Here is a 7,352-nt window from a genome sequence, read left to right as displayed (position 1 = left end):
CAGTCTGGAGGAAATTTTGGCCATTCACAAATAAGTAAATTTAAGGTGAGCAGTGGCCCAGATACAGCACAAGGGAGGAGTCACAGATTTCCACAAGGGGCTTTGTTAATGCAGTGATCACCCTGTGCTGGATTATTCCAGGGACAGTGAGGAGCCAGGGCATTGGTGTCAGATTAATTTATTCATTCTTTGAGCATCTACTAAGTACTGGGCATTCCTCTAGATCCTGGGGATACAGAAGGAAGGCCCTGCCCTAAGGGATGTCAGTCGCATCCTAATAGGGGAGGCAGATGGCTGTCAAAGGACACACATGCTGTGTCTAATGGTGGTCAGAAGTGCTCTGAAGTAAAACCAGGCAGGTCAGAGAGTAAAGAACTTGGGGTATGGATGAGCTGGATTGGGAGGGCAGGGAAGGCATCTCTGGAGTGATGAGATGTACGTTTGAGGAGAGCCCTGAGTGAAATTAGGGAGCAAGCTGTGTGAGCATCTGGTACCTGGAGGCAGAATATTCTAAAAAGTAAGAGTCAGAGTGTGGCTGGGCATGGTGGCTCACACCTGTAATCCCAGCACTTTGAGTGGCTAAGGCTGACGGATCACCTGAGGTCAAGAGTTTGAGATCAGCCTGGCCAACATGGTGAAACCCCGTCTCTACTAAAATATAAAATTTATCCAGGTGTGGTGACATGTGCCGTAATTGCAGCTACTCAGGAGGCTGAGGCAGGAGAATCCTTCGAACCTAGGAGGCAGAGATTGCAGTGAGCTGAGATTGCGCCATTGCACTTCAGCCTGGGGGACAGGGCGAGACTCTGTCTCAAAAAAAAAGAAAAAGAAAAAAGTAAAAGAGTGCAAAGGAGGTGGGAGTGCTTTTAGGGGCAGCAGGGGACTAAGGGGACCTGGCGGGCAGTAGGCTGGGAATGTGGGCAGGGGCCAAATCTGAATGGTAAGTGGATTTTATTTTTGAGCCATCGGGCATTTCTTTTTTAAAAAAATATGGAACGCTTCACGAATTTGCATGTCATCCTCGCGCAGGGGCCATGCTAATCTTCTCTGTATCGTTCCTATTTTAGCATATGTGCTGCCGAAGTGAGCACGTGAGCCACTGGACACTTCTGAGCAAAAGAGGGAAAGGATCTGACAGGGATTCTCTGAAAGGATCCCTCTGGCTGCTTGGTGGAGATAAACCCTAGGGAGCATGAGGGGAAGTGAGGAGACTGCTTTGAAATTTGACCTCTGCTACTTGCTTCCATGTGTTTTATTCCTTTTTGAAAAAAAGAAAAAACAAAAATAAAAAGCCAACAAACCCACACAGATGTATGGAGATTTACAGTCATGCATCCCTTAACAATGGGGAGACCATCTGAGAAGTGCATCGTTAGGTGATGTCATCACTGTGTCATCGCTGTGGAGTGTATGTGCACAAGCCTACTGGTATAGGCTACCGCACAGTTAGGCTGTGTGCTCTAGCCTGTTGCTCCTAGGCTACAAACCTGTAAAGCATGATACTACACTGAATACTGTAGGCAACTGTAACACAGTGGTATTTGTGTGTCTAAACGTTTCTAAACAGAAAAGGTACAGTAAAAATACGATTTTTTTTTTTTTTTTGAGGCAGTCTTGCTCTGTCATCATGCTGGAGTGCAAGCACGATCTCAGCTCACTGCAACCTCCACCTCCCAGGTTCAAATGACTCTTCTGCCCCAACCTCCCAAATAGCTGGGACTACAGGCGCCCATCACCACGCCTGGCTAATTTTTTGTGTGTTTAGTAGAGACGGGATGTCACTATATTGGCCAGGCTGATCTTGAACTCCTGACCTCGTGATCCACCCGCCTCAGTCTCCCAAAGGGCTGGGATTACAGAGGTGAACCACCGTGCCTGGCCAAAATATGATATGATAATTTTATGGACCACTGTGGTATATGCAGTCTGTCATTGACCAATTGTCCTTACGTGGTGTGTGACTATAATTCACTTACCATACCATTTGCCAATTTAGTGTACCATTCAATGGTTTTTTAGTATATTCACAGTTGTGTAACCATCACCATCATTAATTTAATTTAATTTTTAATTTTAATTTTAATTTTTTATTTTTTTTTTATTTATTTTTATTTATTTATTTATTTTTTTTTGTGGGGGGACGGAGTTTCGCTCTCGTTACCCAGGCTGGAGTGCAATGGCGCGATCTCGGCTCACCGCAACCTCCGCCTCCTGGGTTCAGGCAATTCTCCTGCCTCAGCCTCCTGAGTCGCTGGGATTACAGGCACGCGCCACCATGCCCAGCTAATGTTTTGTATTTTTAGTAGAGACGGGGTTTCACCATGTTGACCAGGATGGTCTCGATCTCTTGACCTCATGATCCACCCGCCTCGGCCTCCCAAAGTGCTGGGATTACAGGCTTGAGCCACCGCGCCCGGCCTAATTTTTTATTTTTTGAGGTAGAGTCTTACTCTGTCACCCAGGCTGGAGTGCAGTGACACAATCTCGGCTCACTGCAGCCTCCGCCTCCAGGGCTCAAGCAATTCTCTGACCTCAGCCTTCAGAATATCTGGGATTACAGGCACTTGCCACCATGCCCAGCTAATTTTTGTATTTTTAGTAGAGGCGGCGTTTCACCACGTTGACCAGGCTGGTCTCCCAACTCCTGACCTCAGGTGATCTGTTCCCGCTCAGCCTCCCAAAGTGCTGGGATTACAGGTGTGAGCCACCACACTCAGCCACCATAATTAATTTTAAAACATTTTCAGGCCATGCCCAGTGGCTCACACCTGTAATCCCAGCACTTTGGAAGGCCTGGGCCAGCGGATCATTTGAGGTTAGGAGTTTAAGACCAGCCTCAGCAACATGGTGAAACCCTGTCTCTACTAAACATACAAAAAATTAGTTGGGCATGGTGGCGCACACCTATAATCTCAGCTACTCGGGAGGCTGAGTCATGAGAATAGCTTAAACCCTGAGTCAGGGGTTGCAGTGAGTCTAGATCACGCCACTGTACTCCAGCATGGGCGAGAGTGAGACTCCGTCCCCAAAACAAACAAAAGAAAAGAAAACAACAACAAAAAAAGCATTTTTACTGCCTCAAGTATGCATTAGCAGTCCCTCCCCACTTTCCTTCAATTCTGTGGCCCTAGGCAACCTCTAATCTGCTTTCTGTCTCTTCTGTCTACTCCTGGCTCTTTTTGGGTCTTATCTGTATTGCTATTTGCTTATCTGTAACTTCACAGGGTAACTGTGTGGTTTTAAAAGGCAATGTGAAAACATGAGAGCTTGTTTAGCAGGCCAAGCAAAGTGGCTGTGCCCTTTGCTGCTGCCCTGACACCTGGTTTGCCGTCCTAGAGCAGGACAGCTCTGACGATGCGTCACCGAGGCAGTGTGGGCTGTGGTGAAGAGTGTGGGTGCCAGACCCAGATGGCTAGATTGGGAATTCTGAACTCACGATTTACTAGCTTTGCAATTCTGGCAGTTTCTAAACCTCCTTGGGGCTTCAGATTCTTCAGCTGTCAAGAATGAGTCATAGCAAGTACAGTCATGCATCCCTGAATGATGGGATAGTTTCTGATAAATGCATTGTTTAGGCGATTTTGTCAATGTGTGAGCATCATAGAATGTATTTACACAAATCTAGATGGTATATACATTTTATTTATAAAATCATCCTTACTTTAGGCCTGGCACAGTGGCTCAAAGAATGTAATTTCAGGACTTTGGATAGCCAGGTGCGAGGGTTGCTTGAGGCACTGAGATCAAGACTAGCCTGGGCAATACAGCGAGACCTCTGTCTCTACAAAACATTAATAAATTAGCCGAGTGTGATGATGCATCCTGTAGTCCCAAGTACTCAGGAGGCTAAGGCAGGAGGATCTCTTGAGTCCAGGAGTTGGAGGCTGCAGTGAGTTGTTATCATCCCACTGTACTCCAGCGTGGGTGACAGAGGAGAGACCCTGTCTCAAAAAAAAAAAAAAAAAAAAAATCATCCTTACTTCATGGAGCTCAGTGGAGAATTCAGTGACCTTTTTAATACCTACTATGTGCTACGCAGTGTTTTGAATACCACAGACAAAAGCCCCTGCCCTCCTGAAGCTTGTGTGGAGCAAGTGGAGAGGGACAGAAATTAATAATAATCATAGGAATTATAAATAAGAAAGCGTATCTGTAAATCAGCTAGTGCCTGGCATGTGGTGAGCTCTCCAGTAGTAGTAGCTGTTAGGGTTATTATGTGAAAGCATTGTGTAAAGCTGGATGGCTCGGCGTAGAGACAGGTCTTAAGGTGACTGTGCCATGACCATGTCACCATCATTGAAGGCTTACCTCATCTCTGCTCAATTGAATTTCATTCAGCCTCCAATCCTGGGTGAAATCTTTGTCTCACGGTGTACAGCTTTCTCCTTTCCTCCTTGGGCCAAGCATCCTGCTGGGTGCTGGGGCTATTGAGCTGCAAAACCCAGGAGAAGCGTGGTCCGGAGCCTGCAGGAGGGAGCCCAGGGCATTCTGGGAGCCTCATGGCCACGCACACTAGAGCTAGACTGTGAAGGCATCTACTTGCTGAATTTTGCTTTTATTCTGCCAGGGGAGACTCTGAAGGCTTCTGAGCTGGGTGATAAAGTTGGCAGATAAACTAAGACTTCACAACATTCTTGTTTAAGTAATGCATGGTAAAAGTAAATATTTGCATTATGGTTAAATCCATAATCTACATTTAAGCACTGCAGTGAAACCAAAAAGCTACAAGACGGAGATGTAAAGGCATGTAGAGGAGCACAGACCTCAGGGCAAATAATGTCTCCAACTGAAGACAGCACACTACTAAATCAGCAAGAAATGTGGTCAAACGGAGCAGGGAGGTTTTGAGGCTAGATAAACCGTGGTTGGCACTTACTACCCATTCTGAGCGATTGCACCTCCACGGGAGGGTTAATACCTGCAGGGTTGCCGAAGGGGTTAAAGAAATATCCATCAAGTGTCTGGCACTTCATAGGCACACCATAAGAGGCATATATTATTAGATATTAATAATAATATTAAGTAGTACAGCATCATGGAAAGAGTTCTTGTGTCAGGCAGCTCTGTGTCCAGATTCTGATACATCCCGAGCAAGCTGCTTAACCTTTCTGAGCCTTGAGTTGTCTCCTCACCTGCAAAATTAATGAATAAGACCTCCCATGTAGGGTTGAGGTAGGGAATAAATAAGAATATAGACTTTGTAGGTTATATAGTAGATGTTCAGTTAAGTGCTATTTTAAAACTAAAATGGAGATTTATTGAAATTTTTTGTTTATTTTTTTCTGAGACAGGGTCTTGTCCTATTTCCCAGGCTGAAGTGCAGTGGCACCATCATGGCTCATTGCAATGTCCACCTCCCTGGCTCAAGAGATCCTCCCACCTCAGCCTCCCAAGTACAGGCGTGCACTGCCACGCCTGGCTAATTTTTTGTGTTTTCTGTAGAAACATGGTTCTGCAGGCCAGGTGGGTGGCTCATGCCTGCACTCCTAGCACTTTGGGAAGCCAAGACAGGCGGATCACAAGCTCAGCAGTTAGAGACCAGCCTGGCCAACATGGTAAAAACCCATCTCTACTAAAAATTCAAACATTAGCTGGGCATGGTGGCACATGCCTGTAATCCTAGCTATTTGGGAGGCTGAGACAGGAGAATTGCTTAAACCCAGCAGGTGGAGGGTGCAGTGAGCCGAGATCACCTCACTGCACTCCAGCCTGGGCGACAGAGCAAGACTTTGTCTGTGGGGGCGGGGGAAGAAACATGGTTTTGCCATGTTGCTTAGGCTGGTACTGAATATTTTGATTACAAAAGTTATATATTCTAATGGTAAAAAAATTCAAACAATGCAAAAACATTTTATGAAAGTAATTACATTGCTTGTGACTGAGGATAATGAAACAAAGAAAAAACAAAAGAAAGTAATTACAATTCACTGGAAATTCCATTACCCAGAGCCAATGATAATGTTTTGGATACCTCTTGGCCGGGCGCGGTGGCTCAAGCCTGTAATCCCAGCACTTTGGGAGGCCGAGACGGGTGGATCACGAGGTCAAGAGATCGAGACCATCCTGGTCAACATGGTGAAACCCCGTCTCTACTAAAAATACAAAAATTAGCTGGGCATGGTGGCGCGTGCCTGTAATCCCAGCTACTCAGGAGGCTGAGGCAGGAGAATTGCCTGAACCCAGGAGGCGGAGGTTGCGGTGAGCCGAGATCGCGCCATTGCACTCCAGCCTGGGTAACATGAGCGAAACTCCGTCTCAAAAAAAAAAAAAAAGAAAATATTTTGGATACCTCTTTGTGCAAACTCTTTTAGTTTGGCCATCGTAATATACTTAAGTTTATTCTACTCGCCTGTCCCGATTTCACTCAATGATAAATTTATATTATTGTTTTGTATCAGTACCTGGCATTATATGACATTATATTGTGCCAGGATTTATTTAACACTATTGGTGGTCATTGAGGTTATTTTCAGATATTTACCATTTTATACAATGCTATATTAAACAACCTTGGACAAAGATCATTGTTCACTTGTTTAATTTCTTCCTAGAATAAACCACTGTACCCAAGTTACCAAATCAAAAGGTTGTCCTGTTATAATTTTATTAAAACTTTTAAAATTATTATTTTTTATAAAGGGACAGAGTCTCACTGTGTTTTCTAGGATGGTGTTGAACTCCTGGGCGCAAGCAGTCTTCTCACTTCAGCCTCCCGAAGTGCTGAGATTATAGGTGTGAGCCACCACTCCTGGCTGCTGAAACTGAATTCTGCCAATCTTTTTAACCTTTGCCAGTCTGATCTATTAAAAAATATCTGTCTTGATTTTATCTGCAGTTCCATTCCTAATCAGGCTGAAAATCTTTTCAAGTATTTATTTCTTTTCTTTTTTTTTTTTTTTGTTTGTTTGTTTGTTTGAGACAGAGTTTCGCTCATTACCCAGGCTGGAGTGCAATGGCGCGATCTCGGCTCACCGCAACCTTTGCCTCCTGAGTTCAGGCAATTCTCCTGCCTCAGCCTCCTGAGTAGCTGGGATTACAGGCACGCGCCACCATGCCCAGCTAATGTTTTGTAGTTTTAGTAGAGACGGGGTTTCACCATGTTGACCAGGATGGTCTCGATCTCTTGACCTCGTGATCCACCCGCCTTGGCCTCCCAAAGTGCTGGGATTACAGGCTTGAGCCACCGTGCCCGGCCTCAAGTATTTATTTCCATTTGTATTTCTTCTTTTGTTAGCAGCATGTTGAGGCCCGCCCCCCGCATTTTTTTTTTTTTTTTTTTTTTTTTTTTTTGATGGAACCTCTGTCGCCCAGGCTGGAGTGCAGTGGCACGATCTTGGCCTACTGCAACCTCC

At 45.2% G+C, this 7,352-nt stretch overlaps 1 non-coding gene across 1 annotated transcript; it reads right to left on the bottom strand.

Annotated features, from left to right (window-relative positions):
• Positions 1-984: 984 nt before the first annotated feature.
• LOC116563073 lies at positions 985-1,091 on the bottom strand. Its single transcript, XR_004274208.1, has one exon. It is a non-coding gene; the product is annotated as a U6 spliceosomal RNA (small nuclear RNA).
• Positions 1,092-7,352: the final 6,261 nt, after the last annotated feature.

Source organism: Sapajus apella, unplaced genomic scaffold, assembly GCF_009761245.1.
Source record: "Sapajus apella isolate SASKATOON/1434 unplaced genomic scaffold, GSC_monkey_1.0 scaffold33, whole genome shotgun sequence".
NCBI lineage: Eukaryota > Metazoa > Chordata > Mammalia > Primates > Cebidae > Sapajus > Sapajus apella.
This window is presented reverse-complemented; position numbering and strand designations above follow the sequence as displayed.